Source organism: Phascolarctos cinereus, unplaced genomic scaffold (assembly GCF_003287225.1).
Source record: "Phascolarctos cinereus isolate Bilbo 61053 unplaced genomic scaffold, phaCin_HiC Scaffold_9;HRSCAF=440, whole genome shotgun sequence".
Classification (NCBI taxonomy): Eukaryota; Metazoa; Chordata; class Mammalia; order Diprotodontia; family Phascolarctidae; genus Phascolarctos; species Phascolarctos cinereus.
In genome coordinates, this window is record NW_027556402.1 from 243,870,363 (window position 1) to 243,891,950 (window position 21,588).

Genomic DNA, 21,588 nt, shown 5'->3' on the forward strand with positions numbered 1-21,588 from the left:
TCAGTTGACTTAAAAAAAAAAAGAGGGGTAGTAATTATCTCAGACAAAGCAAAAGCAAAAACAGAACTAATTAAATAAGTAGGGAAATAATATTTTGCTAAAAGATATCACAGACAATTAAATAATATCAATACTAAACACATATGCACCCAATGGTATAACATCCCAATTCTTAAAGGAAAAGTTAAATGAGTTACAGCAGGAAACAGACAGTAAGTCTACACTGGTGGTGGAACCACACTTTTCGCCTCTCAGAACTAGATAAATTTAACCAAAAAATAAGAAAGACGATGATGTCTTTCTTAAGAAAAGATAAGATAAGAAAGGAGATGAGTAGAATTTTAGAAAAGTTAGACATAACAGACCTCTGGAGAAAAATGAATAGGAATAGAAAGGAGTATACCTTTTCTCCAGCTGTTCATGGCACCTTCACAAAAACTGATGATATATCAGGGCATAAAAACTTCATAATTAAGTGAAGAAAAGAAGAAATACTAAATGTGTCCTTTTCAGACCATAATGCAATAAAAATTATATTCATGTAGGGATATGGCAATATTGATTAGAAATTATTTGGAAACTAAATAATCCTAAAGAATGAGTGGGACAAAGAATAAATTCTAGAAACAATAAATAATTTCATTAAAAAGAATGACAACATGCCAAAATTTAAGGGATGCAACCAAAGCAGTACTTAAGGGAAAAGTGATGTCTTTAAATGTTAATATCAATAAAATAGAGAAAGAGCAGATCAATGAATTGGGCATGAAACTAAAAAACTAGAAAAACAAATTAAAATTCTCAATTAAATACCAAATTGGAATCATGAAAATCAAATGACAGATTATTAACATCGAAAGTATGAAAACCATTGGAGTAATGAATAAAACTAGGAGCTAGTTTTTACAAAAATAGAAACAGATAGACAAAAAATCCAGATGAACCATTGGATAATTTGATTAAAAAAAAAAAAAGAGGCGGAGCCAAGATGGCAGAGTGAAAGCAGTGACTTGCTTGAGCTCTCCCCCAAACCCCTCCAAATACTCATAAAAAATGGCTCTAAACAAATTCTGAAGCAGCAGAACCCACAAAAAGACAGAGTGAAACAAATTTCCAGCCCAAGACAACCTGGATGATTGATAAGAAAGGTGTATCGTGACGGGCCAGGAGCGCAGCACAGCGTGGGTGTGCAGGCCACAGCAAACCTGGAGCAGGCCTCAGAGGACTGAATCGCGGGCAGCTGTGGAGGTTTCCAGACTCCTCAATCCACTAATGCCAAAGACAACTTAGAAGGTCAGTGGGAAAAGTCTGTTTCTGTCGGTGGTCAGAGAGGAAGGCGGGGTCTCAGCTCCATTCCCCGAGAGCCTGGCCCGGGGAGGGGGGGGCAGCTGCTTCCCAAGCTTCCAGCCCACAGACTGAGGGGGAATCCAGTGGCTGATCAGAGAGGGATTGCAGGGATCTCTTTGCCAGTGCTGAGGCAGGAATCTCTTGCTTTGCCTGTGTGTGGATCTGGGTCACAGTTCTGGGTGGCGGTGCTGGGGTGAGGAGGAACGCTGGCGTGGTGGAGCTTGCAGTGGCTGTGGAGAGGAAACCCTCCTCACAGTTACAGGACAGAAAGGAGTACTTGTGGTTACAGGCCAGGAAAGGAGTAAACACCTCGCCCTTATCATACCACCTTGCAAGAACTGAAAATTTACAGGTACCTACAAGTATCTCTGAAAACAGCTGTACAAACCCCTGAAGCTTGGGACAGTACATTCTCCACATTGGAAGCAGACTCTTACCTTAACAAAGAGTTTAAAACTCAAGTAATTGGCCGGGATCATGAGCAAGCACCGTAAAAAGAGTCAGACTATATTATCTTACTTTGGTGAAAAAGAAGATCAAAATATACAACCAGAAGAAGACAACAAAGTCAAAGCTCCTATATCCAAAGCCTCCAAGAAAAATATGAATCAGTCTCAGGCCTTGGAAGAGCTCAAAAGGGATTTTGAGAAGCAAGTAAGGGAAGCAGAGGAAACACTGGGAAGAGAAATGAGAGTGATGCAAGAAAATCATGAAAAACAAGTCAACAGCTTGCTAAAGGAGACCCAAAAAAATACTGAAGAAAATAACACCTTAAAAAATAGCCTAACTCAAATGGCAAAAGAGGTCCAAAAAGCCAATGAGGAGAAGAATGCCCTAAAAAGAAAAATTGGCCAAATGGAAAAGGAAGTCCAAAAGACTACTGAAGAAAATACTTCCTTAAAAATTAGAATAGAGCAATTGGAAGATAGTGACTTTATGAGAAATCAAGACACTGTAAAACAAATCCAAAAGAATGAAAAATTAGAAAACAATGTGAAATATCTCATTGGAAAAACAACTGACATGGAAAATAGATCCAGGAGAAGAATTTAAAAATTATTGGACTATCTGAAAGCCATGATCAAAAAAAGAGCCTAGACATCATCTTTCAAGAAATTATCAAGGAAAACTGCCCTGATATAGTAGAACCAGAGGGCAAAATAGAAATTGAAAGAATCCACAGATCTCCTCCTGAAAGAGATCCCCAAAGGAAAACTCCTAGGAATATAATAGCCAAATTCCAGAGTTCCCAGGTCAAGGAGAAAATATTACAAGCTGCCAGAAGGAAACAATTCAAGTACTGTGGAAACACAATCAGGATAACACAAGATTTAGCAGCTTCTACATTAAAGGACCACAGGGCATGGAATATAATATTCCAGAGGGCAAAGGAGATAGGATTACAACCAAGAATCACCTACCCAGCAAAACTGAGTATAATCCTTCAGGGGAAAAAATGGTCATTCAGTGAAATAGAGGACTTTCAAGCATTCCTGATGAAAAGACCAGAGCTGAATAGAAAATTTGACTTTCAAATACAGGACTCAAGTGGAACATGAAGAGGTAAACAGGAAAGAGAAATCATAAGAGACTTATTAAGATTGAACTGTTTACATTCCTGCATGGAAAGATGATATTTATAACTCATGAGACCTTTCTCAGTATTAGGGTAGTTGGAGGAAAAAAATTATATGTATGTATATAGATAGATAGATAGATAGATAGATAGACAGATAGATATAGATAGGTAGAAGGCACAGGGTGAGTTGAAGATTAAGGGGTCATATCTGGAGAATAAAATTAAGGGATGAGGGAGGATTACACTCAGAGAAGAAGAAAGGGAGAGGTAAAATGGGGTAAATTATCTCACAAAGGAAAAACAGAAAAGTCTCTTACAGTAGAGGGGAAGCAGGGGAAGATGAGAGGGAATGAGTAAATCTTATTCTCACAGGATTTGGCTTAAGGAGGGAATAACATACACATTCAATTGGGTATGGAAGTTTGTCTTACCCTACAAGAAAATAGGGGGAGAAGGGGACAAGAGAGCAGGGGGATGATAGAGAGGAGGGCAGATTGGAAAAGGGTATAATCAGAAGTAAATACTTCTGAGGAGGAACAGGGTCAAAAGAAAGAACAGAATAAATGGGAGGGCAGAATAAGATTAAGGGAAATAGAGTTAGTTTTTTACAACATGTCTACTATGGAAGTGTTTTGCATAACTGCACATGTACAACGTATATTGAGTTGCTTGCCTTTTCAATGAGGGTGGGTGGGGAGAGAGGAAGAGAGAAAATTTGAAACCTAAAGTTTTAAAAACATGTTTAAAAAAAAGTTTTCACATGCTATCGGGAAATAAGAAATAAAGGAAATGGGGTACAGAAGTCTATCCTACCCTACAGGAAAATAGAAGGGGAAGGGGATAAGAGAAGGGGGGAGAGAAAGAAAAGAGGACAGACTAGGGAAAGGGATATTCAGAATGCATGCCATCTTGGGGTGGGGGGAGGATGAGACAGGGTGAAAATCTGAAACTCAAAAACTTGTGGAAATGAATGCTGAAAACTACAAATAAATAAATTTATATTTAAAAAGAAAAAGAAAAAAGAAACCAAATCACTATGACCAAAAATGAAAAGGATGAATTCACCATCAATGAAGACAAAACTAAAGCATTTATTACTAACTATTTTGTCTAGTTACATGCCCATAAATCCAACAATCTAAGTGAAATGGATGCATATTTACAAAAATATAAAATGCCCAGATCATCAGAAGAGGAAATAGAACACTTAAATAACCCTATCTTAAAAAAAACAAATGAACAAGCCATTAAAAGCTTCCGAAGAAAAAATCCCCAGGACCAGAAGGATTCACAAATGAATTCTCCCAAACATTTAAAGAACAATTAATTCCAATACTACATAAACTATGTGGAAAAACAGGCAAAGAAGGAGTCCTACCAAATTCCTTTTACAACACAAATATATTGCTGATACCTAAAAGCCAGGAAGAGCAAAAACAGAGAAAGAAAACTACAGACCAATTTCCCTAATGAATATTGATGCAAAGATTTTAAATAAAATACTAGTAAGGAGTTTATAGCAATATATCACAAATATCACATACTATGTCCAGGTGAGACTCATACCAGGAATGCAGGACCAGTTCAATATTAGAAAAATTATCAGCATAACTGACTATATCAATAACAAAATCAACAAGAACCATATGATCATATCAATAATTATAGAAAAAGCCTTTGACAAAACACAACATCCATTCTTATTAAAAACACTACAGAACACAGAAATAAATGGAGCTTTCCTTCAAATAATAAGTAATACCTATCTAAAACCATCAGCAAGCATTATCTGCAACAGGGATAAGTTAGAAGTCTTCCCAATGAGATTGGGGTGAAGCAAGGATGCCCATTATCAACACTATTATTCTACATTGTACTAGAAATGCTAGCTATAGCATAGAAATAAAAGAAGAAAATCTGGCACAGACTAAGAAATAGTGGTAGATCAGTGAAATAGATTAGGAATACAATAAACAGTAGTAAATGACCGCAGTAATCTAGTGTTTGAGAAACGTGAAGATTCAAGCTTTTTGGAACAAGAGCTACCTATCTGACAAAACTGGAAAGCAGTTAGGCAGAAACTAGGTATCTACTAACATCTCACACCATATACTAAGATAAGGTCAAAATGGTCACACAATTTAGACATAAAGAGTGATGCCATAAGAAAATTAGGAGAGGGGCAGCTAGGTGGCACAGTGGATGGAGCACCGGCCCTGAAGTCAGGAGGACCTGAGTTCAAATCTGGCCTCAGACACATAACACTTACTAGCTGTGTGACCCTGGGCAAGTCACTTAACCCCAATTGCCTAGCTAAAAAAAGAAAGAAAGAAAATTAGGAGACCATAAAATATTTTACCTTTCAGATCTATTGATAGGGAAGAATCTGTGACCAAATAAGATAAGAGAACATTATAAAAGGTAAAATGGGTACTTTTGATTACATTACATTAAAAAGTATTGCACAGACAAAACCAATGCAGTCAAGATTAGAAGGAAAGCAGAAAAATGGAGGAAAATTTTTTACAAGTTCCTCTGATAAAGGCCTCATTTCCCAAATATATAGAGAACTGAGTCAAATTTATAAGAATATGAGGGATTCCCCAATTGATAAATGGTCAAAGGATGTGAACAGGCAAGTTTTCAGAAGAAGAAATCAAAGTTATCTATAGTCATACAAAAAAGGCTCTAAATCACTATTGATTAATGAAATACACATTAAAACAACTCTCAAGTACTGCCTCACACCTATCAGATCGGCTAATATGACAGAAAAGGAAAATGACAAATGTTGGAGAAGATATGGAAAAATTGGGACACTAATGCACTGTTGGTGGAGTTGTGAATTGATCCAACCATTATGAAGAGCAATTTGGAACTGTGCCCAAAAGGCTATAAAATGGTTTGATTTGGTAATACCACTACTAGGTCTGTATCCCAAAGTGATCAAAGAAAAACAAAAAGGACCTAGATGTAAAAAAGTATTTATAGCAGCTCTTTTTGTGGTGGCAAAGAATTGGAAATTGAGCAGATGCCCATCAACTGCTGAATGGTTGAACAAGTTGTGCTATATGATTGTGATATAATACAACAGTGCTGTAAGAAATGACGAGCAGGATGGTTTCAGAAAAACCTGGAATTACACGGAGTGATGCAAAGTGTAGTGAGCAGCACCAGAACACTGCACACAGTAACAACATACTGTACAATGATCAGTTGTGAATGACTCAGCTATTCTCAGCAATACGATGATCCAAGACAATTCCAAAGGATATATGTTGTAAAATATTTGTCACCTCCAGAGAAAGAACTGATGGAGCCTGGATGCAAACTGAAGCATACTTTTTAAAAACTGTATTTTTCTTGTAGTCTTTTTTTGGGGGGGAGGGGTGGTCTGTGTTTTTCTTTTGCAACATGGCTAATATGGAAATATATTTTGCGTGACTGTACCTATATAGTTTATTGCTTGCCATCTCAGGGAGTGGGAGGACAGGGATGGAGGGAGAGAATCTGGAACTCAAAATTAAAAAAAAAATTAAAAATTGTTTTCACGTGTTATTTGAAAAAATAAAGCTATCAAAAGAAGAAAAGTAAAACACATAGGTCAACAGGACAGACTAGACAAAGGAAAATTAGAAACAACAGAACTCAATAACCCAATGTTTGATAAAGCAGAAAATATGAGTTACCTAGGAAAAAGATTATCTATTTGATTAAAAACTGCTGGGAATCCTAAAAAGCAGTCTGGCAGGAATTAGGCTTAGATCAACACCTTACACCATACTCCATTCTAAGTGGATATGTTGGCCATAATATTAATGATTGTACTATTAAAAAATCAGAAGAGTACAGATCATATATCTCTCAGAGCTAAGGGTAGAAGAGGGCAGAAGATATATTTTTTAACCAAACCAGAGACAGAGGCAATTACAAAAGTAAAATAGATTACTTTGATTACTTGAAACTGAAAAGTTTCTGCACAGACAACATTAATGCATCTAGAATAGGAAGGGAAATGATTGAATGAAGGAAAAAAACCCAACTTCATGTCATTTTTTAATTAAGGGTCTGGTACCTAGGGGTGTGTGTGTGTGTGTGTGTGTGTGTGTGTGTGTGTGTGTATATGACTAGTAGCCATTCCCAAATATATGTGGTCAAAGGATATAACAAATAATTCTCAAGAGAAAAATTGCAAAGTATTCACAAACACATGAGAAAATGCTCCAGATCACTATTAAAAAGAAAAATGCAAATCAAAACCCTGAAGTTTCACCTCATGGCCCTGCAAATTGGGGAAAATAACCCCAAAAATGGCAAGAGTTAATGTTGGAGGAGTTGTGGAATGATAGGCACATTAATACATCACTTACGGAGCTGTGAAATGGCACAACCATTTCGGAAAGAGATTTGGAATTATGCAAATAACGTGACTAAAACGTCCATATCCTTTCAACTCGAAACTCCATTACTACTAGATTTATACCTCAAGAAAGCTCTCCTTTGTGGAGGTAGGAGGTCCACCTGTGCTACATACCACACACTTTTTCAATGTATTCATCCGAGGATAGCTCTCTGGGAGGGGGAGGGCAAGAGATACTTGGGAGGACTAATGATATAAAGAATGGGAAATATCAGCAAAAATTTGTTTTTAAAAAGATTGTAACAAGATAAACAATTTTTATTCTCTAAAATTACAAAGTTTTTATACAAACGAAATCAACGTAGTCAATTTGAAAAAACTTGGATTTTTTTCCCCAAAAAATCGGCACACCAGACATTTTTGATAAAACACATCCAAAATGTATAGGAAATGGAAACAAATCTAGAATTAAAAGGCCATTTCCTAATGACAAGTGGTCAAAAGACATAAATACAGATTTTTACCAAAACTTTCCAAAATTAGTAATAACAGAGAAATGAAAATTAAAATGACTCAGAAGTATAACTTCATACTCCTCAAATTAGCAAAGGTGAGAAAATAAGATGTTGAAAATACTATAGGCAGATCAATATGCTAATTCACTTATGGCAAAACTTCTAACTGGCCCAAGCACTCTGGAAAATAATTTGGAATTATGCAAGAAAAGTTACTAAATTGCTCACACTTCAACTCAGATCTCACTATGGGGTTTCTATACCAAGGAGTTTAATGACAGCAAAAAGAGGCAAAATGTTAAAAAAAAAATAATCACAGCAGCATTATTTGTGATCACACACAAAAAAACCCCTTAAACGCAATATATCCGTCATGACTGGGGAATGGCCAAGTAAACTGTGATAGAGAAAAGTAATGGGGCTTGTTATCTAGTGTAAAGAAATATGAGGGATTCAGAGGACCACTTAAAGGTTTGTATAAAGTGATGCAGGGTGAAGAAAGTTGAATCAAAACAACAATATACACAATACAATAATGGAAATAAAATGAACATTACATGGCAACAAAACTCAGATTAAATAAAATAATGTTGGTACCAACATACGAAAGTTAAGTATCCTTCATGTTAATCAGTAACCAATCAATTAACATGCATTTATCAAGCACTGGGGGGTTCAAAGGTAAAGTGGGGCATAATGAAGACAGCATGGGTCTGGATTCGGGAAGACTCATCTTCCTGAGTTCGAATCTGGTCTCAGACACTTACTAGCTGTGTGACCCTGAGTTCAAATCTGGTCTCAGACACTTACTAGCTGTGTGACCCTGGGCAAGTCCCTTAACCCTGTTTGCCTCAGTTCCTCATCTGTCAAATGAGCTAGAGGAGGAAATGGCAAACCACTCCAATATCTTTGCCAAGAAAACCCCAAAAATGGGGTCACAAAGTGACTGGAAAACAACAGAAAAACATCCACATACAAAAAATGATTAAAATGTGCAAAAATAAATATAAGGTAAAGTTGGGGGTGGGGGAAGAGATGGAGTAGCAGAGAAGATAGCAGTAGCTGGAACGGTAAGAAAAAGCTTCATGTAGAAAGTGTCAGTTGAACAGTTTTGAAGGAAACAAAGGATTCTAAGAGGCAGAAGTAGGGATAGAGGGCATTCCAGGCTTGGGGGCTGCTGGTACAAAGACAGGGTCCAGTTACACGCCAGCAAGAAGGCAGGTTTGTGAGGATCCCAGAGGCCAGGAAAAGAAGCTGGGTCGAGGCCATGTTGTGGAAGGCCTTCAAAGCTAAATAGGCATTTTTATTATCTTAGAAGCAATAGGAGGCCATTGGAGTCTGGTTCGATTTCAGGAAAACCCTGTTGGCAGCTGTGTAGAAGATGTCCTGGAGAGAGGATTCAGAGGAGGGAGGCCACTAAGGAGGCAGTCTAGGGGAGAGGTAATGAGATCCTCAAATAGGCTGGTGGTTGTGGGAGCAGAGAAGGGATAGGAGAGATGTTGTGGGAGGATAAGCACAGTTTAGTAACTAACTGGTGGTTCAGACTGAGGGAGAAGGGACGAGTTTAAGAGAACAGCAAACCTGAACCTAGGAGGCTGACTGTCAGGACAATTTCCCTTAAAAGTTGAGAAGAGAGGTAGGTGTGGGGTAAAAGATAATGAGTTCAGTGTGGGAAATGGTGATCCAAACAACAAAAAGTAATGGGAAATTGACATCAATTATCTGTAGGGACAAAATAGATCACCACATACTTCTTCCTGGGTCTCTCCTGTGCCTCTAGTTTATATTCCACATCAGCACGTGTCGTCATTTGTCCTCCTGAATGCCAAGAGAATGTGAGCTCCCTGAATGCAGGGGCTGCACCATCCATTATCTCTGTATTCCTCAAACCTCACAGAGCTACTGCAGGGCACCTAATACGACGGCGTAACTCTGTAAAGTACTCGGGTGTCACTCTTCTCAGGCCCACCTACAGATAACAGAACTCTGGTATGAGGCAGTGTGGCATGGGAGATATGGAACCAGACTTGGAATTAAGAGACCTGTGCTTAAATCACTCCATCTGTCTTTAACATCTCTGAGTCTGGGCTTCTCCATCCAAAAAAACAGGGATAACAGTAACACCTGACATTGATTTATAGAGAAATTTAATGTCACCTAGCACTTTACATATATTCTCATTTGGGACCCACGACAACCTTGGGAGTAAGTACAGAAATGCTATCGTTCCCATCTTACTGATGAAGAAACTTAAGGCTCAAGGAAGTCAGGGGGCTTACTTATGGTCAAACAGACAAGAAGTGTTAGATGTGGGATGTGAACCCAAGTGGCTCGGCCATGTCGCTTCCTGCCACAGCTTCCCAGGGCTACTGTATCAAATGCTATGAAAAGTCAGGTGTCAGTGCCTGTGCACACGCCACTGGGCGAGGTGCTCTGGTCGGGGCTAGGCTGCAGAGCGACAGGGTACCAGATAAGACTCATTCTTTCTCTTAACTCCTCTTTCTTCCCCTCTCTCTCTTTCCTCCCTCCCTCTTTTTCTTCTCTTTCCTCTTCTTTTTCCTCTCCTGCTTTTTCTTTCTCTCTTTTCTCTTGTTCTCTCTCTCCCTCTTTCTTCTCTTTCCTCCCTCCCTCTTCTCTCTTTCCTCCTTTCTTCCTCTTTTTCTTCTCCTGCTTTTTCCTCTCTTTCCTCCTCTCTTGTTCTCTCCCTCCCTTTTTCTTCTCTCTCTTTCCTTCCTTCCTCTTTTTCTTCTCTCTCTTTCCTTCCTCCCTCTTTTTCCTCTCCTGCTTTCTCCCCTCTCTTTCCTCATCTCTTGCTCTCTCCCTCCCTCTTTCCTTTTCTTTCTTCCTCTCTCCCTCCCTTTTTCTTCTCTTTCTTCCTCTCTCCCTTCCTCTCTCTTTCCTTCCTCCTTCTTTCTTCTCCTGCTTTTTCCTCTCTCTTGTTTTCTCTCTCTCCCTCCCTTTCTTCTCTTTCCTCCTCTTTCTCTTTTTTCTTCTGCTTTCTCTCTCTCTCTCTCTCCTCCTCCTCTCTTGCTCTCTCTCTCTCCCTCCCACTCTTTCCTCCTCTTTCTCTCCCTCCCTCTTTTTCTTCTCTTTCCTCCCTCCCTCTTTTTCTTCTCCTGCTTTGTCTCTCTTTCCTCCTCTCTTGTTCTCTCTTCACTTTCTTCCCCCTTCCCCTTATCCTTCTTCCTGTCCGCACAACTTGTGGGGAAACATTCCCAAGCAGAAAGCTTACAAAGCAACAATAGTAAAGGCTGACCACAGTTCTGCTGGCAGCCATAGAGAAATGCAACACACCCCACCAGCTCCCAGTGGTCTACAATTGGCAAAGTGGCTTCTGGGAGCTAACTGGTCTCAACACAAGCGATTCCTCTTTTTCTGATTTAACCTCAGCCCTCCCCTGCCACGTGAATCTCATTGTGCCGATCTCTTGCCTCCCATCCTTCTCTCCCTTCCTTTTCTATAAGGTTCTGAGGGGGAACAGCTTTCTGCGGATTGAAGCTTTGACGTTTCAGAAGTCAACTATGAGATAATTGCAGAGGAAGCCTCTTTTAATCAACTGACAAGCAGCTTTTAGAAAATTAATGAGGACCAAATCTTAGGAAGGAGTTAATCAGTTCTGACAACAAAGCAGCCTGTCTTTTCTTCAAGTTTTCCCTTGTAGAAATAGTACCTTTCCAGAGAATATTTCTCCTTGACTTCTGGTATTCTAAACCTGCAAAGCAAGGAAGTATTAAGAAACTCAGTTCTGCTAAGGCCCTGTGTTGGGCCAGACAGAGCCTGAGCATTAGGGGTGCAATAAAAAAAAATGGTGAAGTCCAAAAATTTCTATTACGTCACATGCTCCACCTACTGGAAGGGCGCTAATAAGGATTATATATTGCAGAATGAGGTTAAGATAGAATGGAAGAAAAGTATGGTTAGTGGAATCCACCCATCTGAAGTCCCTTGGACACCATCAGTGTTTGCGGAATTAAACGAAGCTTCTAAAGCATGGGCCAGTATAGCTTTGCCTGGGAATGCATTCAGATCCAGAACCCAAGTCATCACCAGGTCCCAGATCTTGAGAAGGAAGAGACCTTAAGGGTCATCTTGTTCAGCTTCTTCATTTTACACATGAGGAAACTGAGGCCCAGAGAGCTCAGGTAATTTGTTCCTTCAGCTATTGACCCTTTTCTACTCAGGAAAGACAAAGCGCGGTTTCCAGGCACAATGCTAATGAACTTCTAATAATACTCTGCCATCAAAAGCCACATGAAGAGAGCTGTGAAATGGCATTAGCAGATGAAAGCCAACATAACGTTTCTCTAAAGCGAAGATGACAAGCAGCAGCAAGTCTAGTGACAGGAGCAGCTTCAGATTTCTCCTAGTCGAGAAGCCTGAGTACCAGCAGAGTTCTTAAGGAGGCCCAGGCTGGAATCCAGCTCTATAACATCCACTCAGGTGACCAGGGCAGATTGCCTCCTTCTCTCCTTTTCTCATTGCAGACTAGATGATCTTGAGGTTTACGTGTACAGGAGCAAGGTGACTTTATGGTCTGAGGACCCAGGGGAAGAGTCTGGGTTGCTCCTTTTCTGATGCCACAGCAGCCAGACTCTGTTTCAAAGCATCCTTACATTACAGTAGATGGTGAGGCTGTTCACATGCTTTCATTCCCAGATGGCTACATTATGTCGGCTACATTAGATCCCACGACACTGCAGTGTTGTAAGAGATATGTAACCACTAAAAGAGAGTTTGGCCCAACTGTCCACCCAGGAAAAACCACTGGATGAAGAATGTTGTTCAGACTCTTCTACTCAGCTAACGGGTAACCCATCAAGCTCATGCATCAGCACAGAGAGCTGGGACAGACACCACATATGGACAACGTGCAGTGAACATTTACTCCATGCCAAGGCACTGTGCTAAGTCCTGGGAACACAAACGTAAGCAAAAAGAAAGACAGGCCCTGCTCTCAAGAAACTGCATTCGAGTGAGCTTACATTTCAATGAGAGCAAAGGAGAGGGGGGTGGATTGTCTTTGGGAAGCTGCAGTTTTCTTAATCACCCTATGATTCTACCACAAAGAAATACCCACAACCTGTGGGGTGGCTTTCCCACATCTGAGGCCCAGGAACTAGAGTAAAAAGTGGCTACAGTAACCACTAAGGAAGAGTCGCCTCCTGTCAAATCCTGAGGAGCTTCTGGCTTTGTGAGAAGCACCAAAGCCTCCCTTCTCCTTTTCAGCTGCCTTGGGTTCACGGGACACATCTCCTGTGAGTAGGGGTTCCTGGGAGAGGTGACTAGCATGATGCAGAAGGTCTAGATGCAGCCATCCACACTCTCTCCCACTCTGGGATTCTTGTCCATGTTCTCCTATAGATGCTCTACACATTATCTCTCCAGGGTGCTGGAGACCTTCCTCCAGCTGCCTTGTTCATTTTTTGCCCCTCCCTGACACAGTATGTCTAGCCTATCCCTTTTCCAAGCATATGTAAGCTCATTCATAAAACAGATTCAATGGGTAGGGGTACTGTTCCGTGTCCACCCAAGAAAAGGAATGACAGCATCGACTGAAACTTAGACAAGTCTGGTAAACTTAACACAGTATGATCCCTCCTGGTGTTCGAGTCACTGACCTTTAATTGCCATCCCTTCCAATGCCCATGAGTTTTGTCAAAACTCCCTCGAGAGGGCTGACCAACCAGAACTACCTTCATTGACAGAAGCTGAGAGTTGGATGGACCTTGGAGATCACTTTTCATTCAAGCCTGACATTTTCTAACTGAAGACAAGCGGCAGAACCAGGGTACTTCCCATCAGCCCACTCTGGCTCTTGGCTGGGGGGAGGGTCCCCACTTCCCCTATACAGCAGCGCTACTGTTCTCTTCCAGTCCAGGACAGGAGCTTGGTCATGGCAGTTCCTTCTGCTCTTTAGTAGTTTTACACTTTCTGCTGTTATGTTCTCACTTGGTTGCAGTCAAAGTCATTATAATATGCAAGTTGCCGATGTTTTATAAAGGTAATTGCAATTTTCTGGTACAATGGTGCACCTTGCTCCAACTGGAAGATGAACGTTTGAAGAGAATTCAGAAAAGGACGAGCTCAGAGGTCTCCAAAGATTTGACTTGGAGTGGAAAAAAAAATCATCACTTTAAGCATAAAGGAATCAGAGAGAATGAACTATAAGTCACAGAGATCATCACACCTAGTCAGGAGAATGAGCTGGGAAGTAGTGGGCTCTGGCTTACCTTCCTTAATGATCAGACAGAAACACTACAGGTGTCGATCTAAGCAGAGAAAAAGGAATATAAGCACAGATATTCAAGGAAGCAGCTTAGAAAGAAACTGGGAAGGGGAATGGATGGCTGAGTGGATGCAGCCAAAGGAAATGGGGAGGTGAGGAGCTGAGAACATACAGGTTTGGTAGAAAAGGGACCTCAAGAGCCACAGCTGAGAGGTAAAAGGAGTGACCAAAGGGGACAAGGATTAGAAGGACTCACGGAAAAAGGAAGACAATGCAAGGCCATAAATTTACCTCAGTTACAAAAACTGAGAATAAAGGAAGAGATACATCTACAGCACAATGTCAAACTCAGGACCCGCTGGTCCAAATTACACCCCCCCACACACCATTAAGGGAAATGTTTAAAAAAAAAATAAAAATACAATACGATATAGACAATGTTAATCTGTGGTTTTCCTATGTGGCCCCAGGGTTTCTATTTGAGTTTGACACCACTATTCAAAAAGACTGGGCTGTTAGGATTGATTAACCTAGCAAAACCGAACCAAGGTTAATGGAGAGCTATTATCAACTATTATCAACAGAGGTTTCCCACAGGAATGTTTACAGGTTGCTTTAGTGGGGAAGAAGGGAAGCTCCGACACTGAAGGGAGTTTAAAACAAAACCAAGGCCCTGGGGACTCTCCCCTAAGGAATGCTAGTCTGATTGCTACTGTGGTGAATCCCAAGGGGGCTGCGCAGCTTAAAAAATGGATTCAACAGGAGAGAGCAACTGGACCACCCAACTTGTAGCAAAGCCATGCCTGTAAGGGCAGAAGCACGCTGCTACTGGGAACCAGAGAAGTCCCTGACCTGTGCAATAGGAGAAACTTGGCTGCTTCATTAAATCCCACGCCTTGATTTTGGTGAGATACATAAAAAGAAGTATAATACAGCTGTTGAAAAATAAAGTTCTTGGGGGCAGAGCCAAGATGGCGGAGTGAAAGCAGTGACTTGCTTGAACTCTCCCCCAAACCCCTCCAAGTACTCATAAAAAATGGCTCTAAACAAATTCTGAAGCAGCAGAACCCACAAAAAGACAGAGTGAAACAAATTTCCAGCCAAGACAACCTGGATGATTGATCAGAAAGGTGTATCGCACCGGGCTGGGAGTGCAGTGCAGCGTAGCGTGGGCGTGCAGGCTGCAGAAAACCTGGAGCAGGCCTCAGAGGACTGAATTGCGGGCAGCTGTGGAGGTTTCCAGACTCCTCAATCCACTAATGCCAAAGACAACTTAGAAGGTCAGTGGGAAAAGTCTGTTTCTGTCGGTGGTCAGAGAGGAAGGCGGGGTCTCAGCTCCATTCCCTGAGAGCCTCGCCCTGGCGGGGGCAGCTGCTTCCCAAGCTTCCAGCCCACAGACTGAGGGGGAATCCAGTGGCTGATCAGAGAGGGATTGCAGGGATCTCTTTGCTAGTGCTGAGGCAGGAATCTCTTGCTTTGCCCGTGTGTGGATCTGGGTCACAGTTCTGGGTGGCGGTGCTGGGGTGAGGAGGAACACTGGCGTGGTGGAGCTTGCAGTGGCTGTGGAGAGGAACCCTTCCTCACAGTTATGGGACAGAAAGGAATACTTGTGGTCACAGGCCAGGAAAGGAGTAAACACCTCGCCCCTTACCATACCACCTTGCAAGAACTGAAAATTTACAGGTCCCTACAAGTATCTTTGAAAAATAAAGTTCTTTGTGGTCTTCTAGCAGTGGCCAGTTTCTGTGATCCTGGCTAAACAACTGGGAGCTTCTAGATAAAAATACTGGCCAGGGGCTGCCAAGCAATCATGTCTGCTCTCAATAAGAAGTCAGTGCCCAGTAGATTATGCTGGTGGCCCCTTCCACAGGGTCAGGGATTGGAGTCACACCGGGTGGGTGATCATGTCAGTGGAGGGAAATGTTCTCTGTGGGTGGCCTGACCTAACCTTCCTGGGAAGGACTGTCAGTCCTTGACAATAAGGACACCAGGAATTTCACCTTCCTTCCCTGATTGCCGGATGGGGCCTTAAAGAGCATCCCAAAAGCCTGATCAGGAGGCCTGAGAAATCACTCTTCATGAGGACTGGATTGGTAGGAAGCAAAGAATTGCAGGGAGCAATGGACTAATTTAATTACACCCAATCTCCTCAGTGCAGACTTCTCCAGAGATGCCTTCCCTGTGCTGCCATGCCTATATATGACAATACACTCCTACCATCTCAGCTTCTGCTCCTGGACCAATGCCAGTCTGCCCCAAGGCAGCTCCCTCAGGCTACATATGGGAGACAGAAGCCGCACCAAGGCCAGGAAATGTGAGCTGTGGCTAGAATGCGAGGGGAAGGCTTGTCTGCCAGAACAGTCTGGAGCTGTTAGGAGCTTTCAATTCAGGTCTTGTTTTTCAAAGGTTATAAGTAATTATGCCTTTACTAGGAAGGGTTGTGAGGACATTAGCTTGTGGATCCCTGGGTAGGAAAAAGCAGACAACACCCTTCGTACTCGACCATATTTAAATTTAGCAAAAGTAAGAGTGGCATAACTCAGAATACATTTTTCTCCTGAGGTCTGCAGAGGAAGATTAGAAGGTGGAAAGACTGGGTCAATCTGCTAAGAAGCCTCGACAATCACCGGAAACACTGCTATAAAAATGTCAGACGCTTTCCAGGTCCTGGTTGCTGCCTGAAGTGGAGGCAAACGGGCTTTCTCTTTGAAGGCTGCTAGGGCATCTTGGTGAGAGGCAGCAGGGGCTAGTGGAAAGTGCTGAAGAATAGAAGTTACTAGATTCCGATTCTGGCTAGGACACTTAGTAGGTATCATCTTGGGCAAGTTCCTTTAGCTCCTGAAGCCCATTTCAGCATCTGTAAAATGGGGATAATGCCAAACTCACAGGGCTGTTGAGGCAAAAGCACTTCATAAACCTTCCCGCACTATATAAATGGGGACTAATTTCACTGTCTGTCTTTAATCCTACTGATAAATTCAATCAGCCTCCACTCAGATCTGACTGCAGTACTTGCAGAGCATACAGGTGGCCCTGGCTTATGGAAACAGAGCCTGTAACTGGCAGGCCCCGCAAAGCCTGAGATGCTTTGAGAACGGACCCAGTGGTGGACTGTGTGTCCAGCTGAGAAAAGCTGAAGGGAGAGGCTCATGACCAGACTGATCACAGGGTGACACCAATTCTCAAAGAATCATGGCTATCAGCTAAGTCAGAGGACTGTAGTCTCTGTCAGGGGAGGAAGCAACCACATCAACAAAGAAATGGAATCTTGGTTTCTTCAAGTAATGCGTCTCACTCTTTTTCCCTTGTAGCCACCATTCAGGGGAACGACCCTTGTGGAGAAGGGCCCCACCATCTATACCACCACCACTAAGCACTGATGGGCCAGCGGTACAGACTAGCTGGAGCAGTGGCATCCCGGCAGGGAAAGAAGAGGGAACGAGCGCCGATCTGCTTTGACCGCCACCTTCCGTCAGCCCCGTTCCTGGCTCAGTCCTTGCAGTCGTCACCCAGGGGGGCAATGCTTGTGCAGAAGAGGACTGCCATCCCCACCCACCCCCAACTGCTACCAAGGGACCAGTAAGCACAAGAGCTTTGGCAGTGTCTAAGACCAGCCACCTAACAAATGGCTCTGCATCAGAAACTGATGTGGTTTTCTGAAAAGAAATGACATTAAAGAAGCTCCTTTGCTGATGCACCTTGAGGACTGCTGGGCCTGTCCATGTGACCTGCAGCTGAAACCTCCTGTGTGTGCCGCCTTTCTCTCCTTGGAAGCGTGCTCCTTGCCAGCAAGCACTATGTGCCTTGTCTACCCAGATCCACACTGCTCAGCACGCAGTGAATGCTGCCTTTTCACTCACTGACTTAGGTACTTCACAACACCACCAGGCAGACTTCACCTGAATAAGGCTACTGGGATACGTTAGGGGTTGGGCAATCTCTGCAGGCTGCCCCCTCACTCTGGAACAGGCCAAGTCGCAGAATCTCAGAGCTGGAAGGGACCTCAGATTTCATCTAGTTCAACCTGTGCTTGAAAAAGAAATCCCTTTAAAACACACCTGCCAAGTGGTGATCCAGTCTAAACCTGAGGCCATCACAGCCTACTTTGGACAGTCCTAAGTGTGAATTCTTCCAAACCTCAAACCTAAACGTGCTTCTCTGCAGCTTCTCCACAGTGCTGCTCCTTCTGGCCTCTGGGGCCAAGCAGCCCTGCAAAGGCTTACAGCCAGCAATCACATATTCCCCTAGGTCTTCTCTTCTCCAGGCTCCACACCCCCATGTTCCCCATTATTTCTCATTAGGCATGAGCCTAAGGCCCTAAGGTGCCTTCTGGATACTCCTCAACTTCATAAGAATGGTGATGGAGGAGCAGGGAGTGGCCTCAGGATGTCATCAGTGCAGGGAGCGAGAAGGGCAAAGCATCCCCTTCCCCTGCAGCTCCAGCTCTCTGCAAATTCTACGGCTGAAAGAAGTGGCTGGAGCAATGAGGGGTGAAGGGATTTACCCAGGATCGAGTCAGGGCTCTTTGGGTCCAAAGCAGGAATTGTATGCAGCTCATCTCCCTGGCTCTTCATTCAGTCTAGCGATGCTGCTTCTTAATAATGAGGATTTGTAAGCAGAAATGGTCTCCTTTGAGGTTCCCTACAAATCTGGGAGGTGGGCACTCCAGGGAAGACTATCCCCGCCTTACAGATAAAGACAATGCACTTCAGAGAAGAAACTCATGTTTGAGGCAGGATAATGCCTCCCAGGTTCCTTTAGTGCCCTACCCAGAGCGTCCTGAGTGTGCAGGGCAGAAAGATGACCCTTGCCCTTGTCTTTCTCGGACAATGCTCCACAGGGAGAGAGGTATTTATACAATCTGTGTTATTTCTCTGAGCTGGTGTATCACACACCGGCCTCATACTGAGCATGCACATGGTCCTTCAAAGTCCCTCTATCTTTTTAGAGGAACTGATGCTAGGGCAAGCCTTGTTACTTTTCAAGCCCAAGTATAAGACTTTACACTTATCCTTATTAATAATGGTCAGCATTTACATATAGTGCTGTAAGGTTTGTAAACCACTTCACACAGATTTTCATTTGATCCTCAAAACAACCCTGAGAGGTAGGTGTTATTATTCCCATTTTATAGATGAGGAAATTGAGGCAAACAGAGACCATATGACTTGACCAGGGCCACAAAGAGAAGTGTTGGTGGCAAGATGTGCGTTTGGGTCTTTTTCACACCGAGTCCAGTGTTCTTATACACTGAGACTCTTGGCTGCCAGTCATTTCCTCTTTTTAGATTTGGGTCCAATTCTAATTCTCCATGACCATCTTGAAATCTGACAATACGATGTTAGCTATCCCTCCTGGCTTTATGCCCTTTACCAGTCTCATACATGTGCCTTCCATGTCTATCCAAAAACCTGACCACAAAGTTCAACAGCACAGGGTCAGGGACGGGGTGCAGGGCCCAGCCTGCACACTAGGTGTGTTCTTTTCAGCCAATACCAAGCCATTTGGTTGTGGCCACTTGGACCAGGTTCAAATCCACTGAGCTACCCTCAAGTCCAGCCTGCATCTTGCTATCTTGTTCCCAAGAAGAGGATGAGAGACTGTTTTCAATGTCTTGCTAAAATCAAGGTAAATTCTATCTCTAGGATTTCCCTTTATCTACCTGTCTAGGAACCACACCAAAAAAGTTGGGGAGACAAATGACTCTGGCAGAACCTGTGCTCTCCCCTCCCCTCCCCCACCTAAACACAGGTGCTTTATGTCTTTTGTTTTTATATTAGTCATTTCTGGAAAAGTATGTCCCAATCCTGATTAAACCATGCAGTTTCTCTATCACGACTGCTGCCTTTCCAAGATGGGCACGCACCATCTTTAATAACCCATTCTAAGACTCAGCTTGGAATCAAAGTCAAAATCGCTGGTCTCTACATTTTGCCAATTACATTCTCTTCCCTTTCTTGAATCCTGTACTACCCTCCCTCCTTCTCCACCATCAGACAGCAGCTGCTCAGCGATTACACCTGTCAGATCTTTCGATAACCAAGGACATAGCTGACTTGAGCTCATAAAGGACAGTTGTGTAGTATCTTTCAATCTCCCTGCTAACTCCCTATTAGGCACCTTTGTTCTATCCTTTCCAAGCCAAAGATCTTTCTCCTTGGCCAAGAAAACAAGGAAAGGGAGAGCTAGCCAACTGTCTCCTTTGGCATTGGTGGCGATGCTTCCATCCGTTCTGATCAGCGGCCAGTCCCTCTGATTTCCCTGTCTTCCCCAGAGCTAGACTGTTCTTTTGGTTGTCCTTGGGCTTTCCTTATCAGTCAGCTCATTCCAAATGTCAGGACTTCAGACCGGAATCCCTCAGGACCCTGCCACACACCAATCCTCTACTGTCTGCCTTGGGTTCATTCTGTACTTTAATAAAAAATAAGTCTGTCAATGCATCCAGATTGGTCTCTCTAGATGAGTTCCCCTTTTTCTCCCCATCACGTTAAAATAGGGACAACAACAGCCCCTACTTCCCAAGGTTGTTGTGATGAGAGAACGAGTGTAATGGCACAGTGCCTGGCACATACTAGGTCAGGGGTGAGGGTTGGGGGGAACTTTCGGGTCATGGCCACGTGTGGCCCTCTAACTCCTCAAGTGCAGTCCTTTGACTGAATCCAGACTTCACAGAACAAATCCCCTTAATAAAAGGATTTTATTTTAAATTTATTTTATTGCTTTTATACACCCCTATACTAGGTGCTTCAGAAATGTCAGCTACTATTATTATTATGAGTGGTGTTGTTCTAATTATCTGTCTCTTCAGAATTTCATTCTTGAGAGCTTTCTTCTGGGCTGATGACCCCATAAAAAGTTTAATCCACGAGATCCTACCTATGTTCACTCTGAACCCTCTGAAATCTCTTTGTCTATAATCTAGGACGTATTTTAGACTCTACCTGGATTTCTTCTCCTCTACTGCAAATTCTGAAATAAAGTAGTCAAAGCCCCCAAGATTCCCATTACTTCCAATTCAACAACTAATTCTTTCTTCTTGATGAGAATCAGATTCAGAATAGAATTTCCCACTGTTGTTCCTTCACACTTTGAAGGAGGAAATTATTAAGTCAAGTAAACAATCTTCAGCTGCTAGGTTTTTAGCAAACACATTTCCAGCCAATGCCCAGGTAAAGGACATTCCCCATCATTCTGCTAAGCGCATGATCTGTTTTCTGAATTTTTCATTCACTTCTTTTTTCTGTCCAGTAAGACACATCTGCAGGGAGTTCTGATGATGACGTCCCTTCTGCTTGTGCCCCCCATTCATTGTCACCTAAAACACTCACAACCATACTCCTCCCCCTTCCCTCTGGTGCCTGGACTTTCTTACATGAACATATCTTTTAAATATAAAATGCTATTACCTTGACCTTTTTTAACCCATTCTGTTTCTTTTGAAGAAGGCATCTGCCCTTTTCAGAGACTGATTTCCGTCCTGGGTCTCAGCGAGTCTCTGAGGTCTGACCTGCCTACTTGTGTTACCATGATCCCCACTTTGTATGCCTGTGGCCCACTGGAG

At 42.6% G+C, this 21,588-nt stretch overlaps 1 protein-coding gene across 7 annotated transcripts in view; it reads right to left on the reverse strand.

The window, feature by feature from the left end:
• Positions 1–21,588, reverse strand: part of AMBRA1 (autophagy and beclin 1 regulator 1) — a 190,571-nt gene that overhangs the window by 30,670 nt on the left and 138,313 nt on the right. The window lies entirely within an intron of this gene.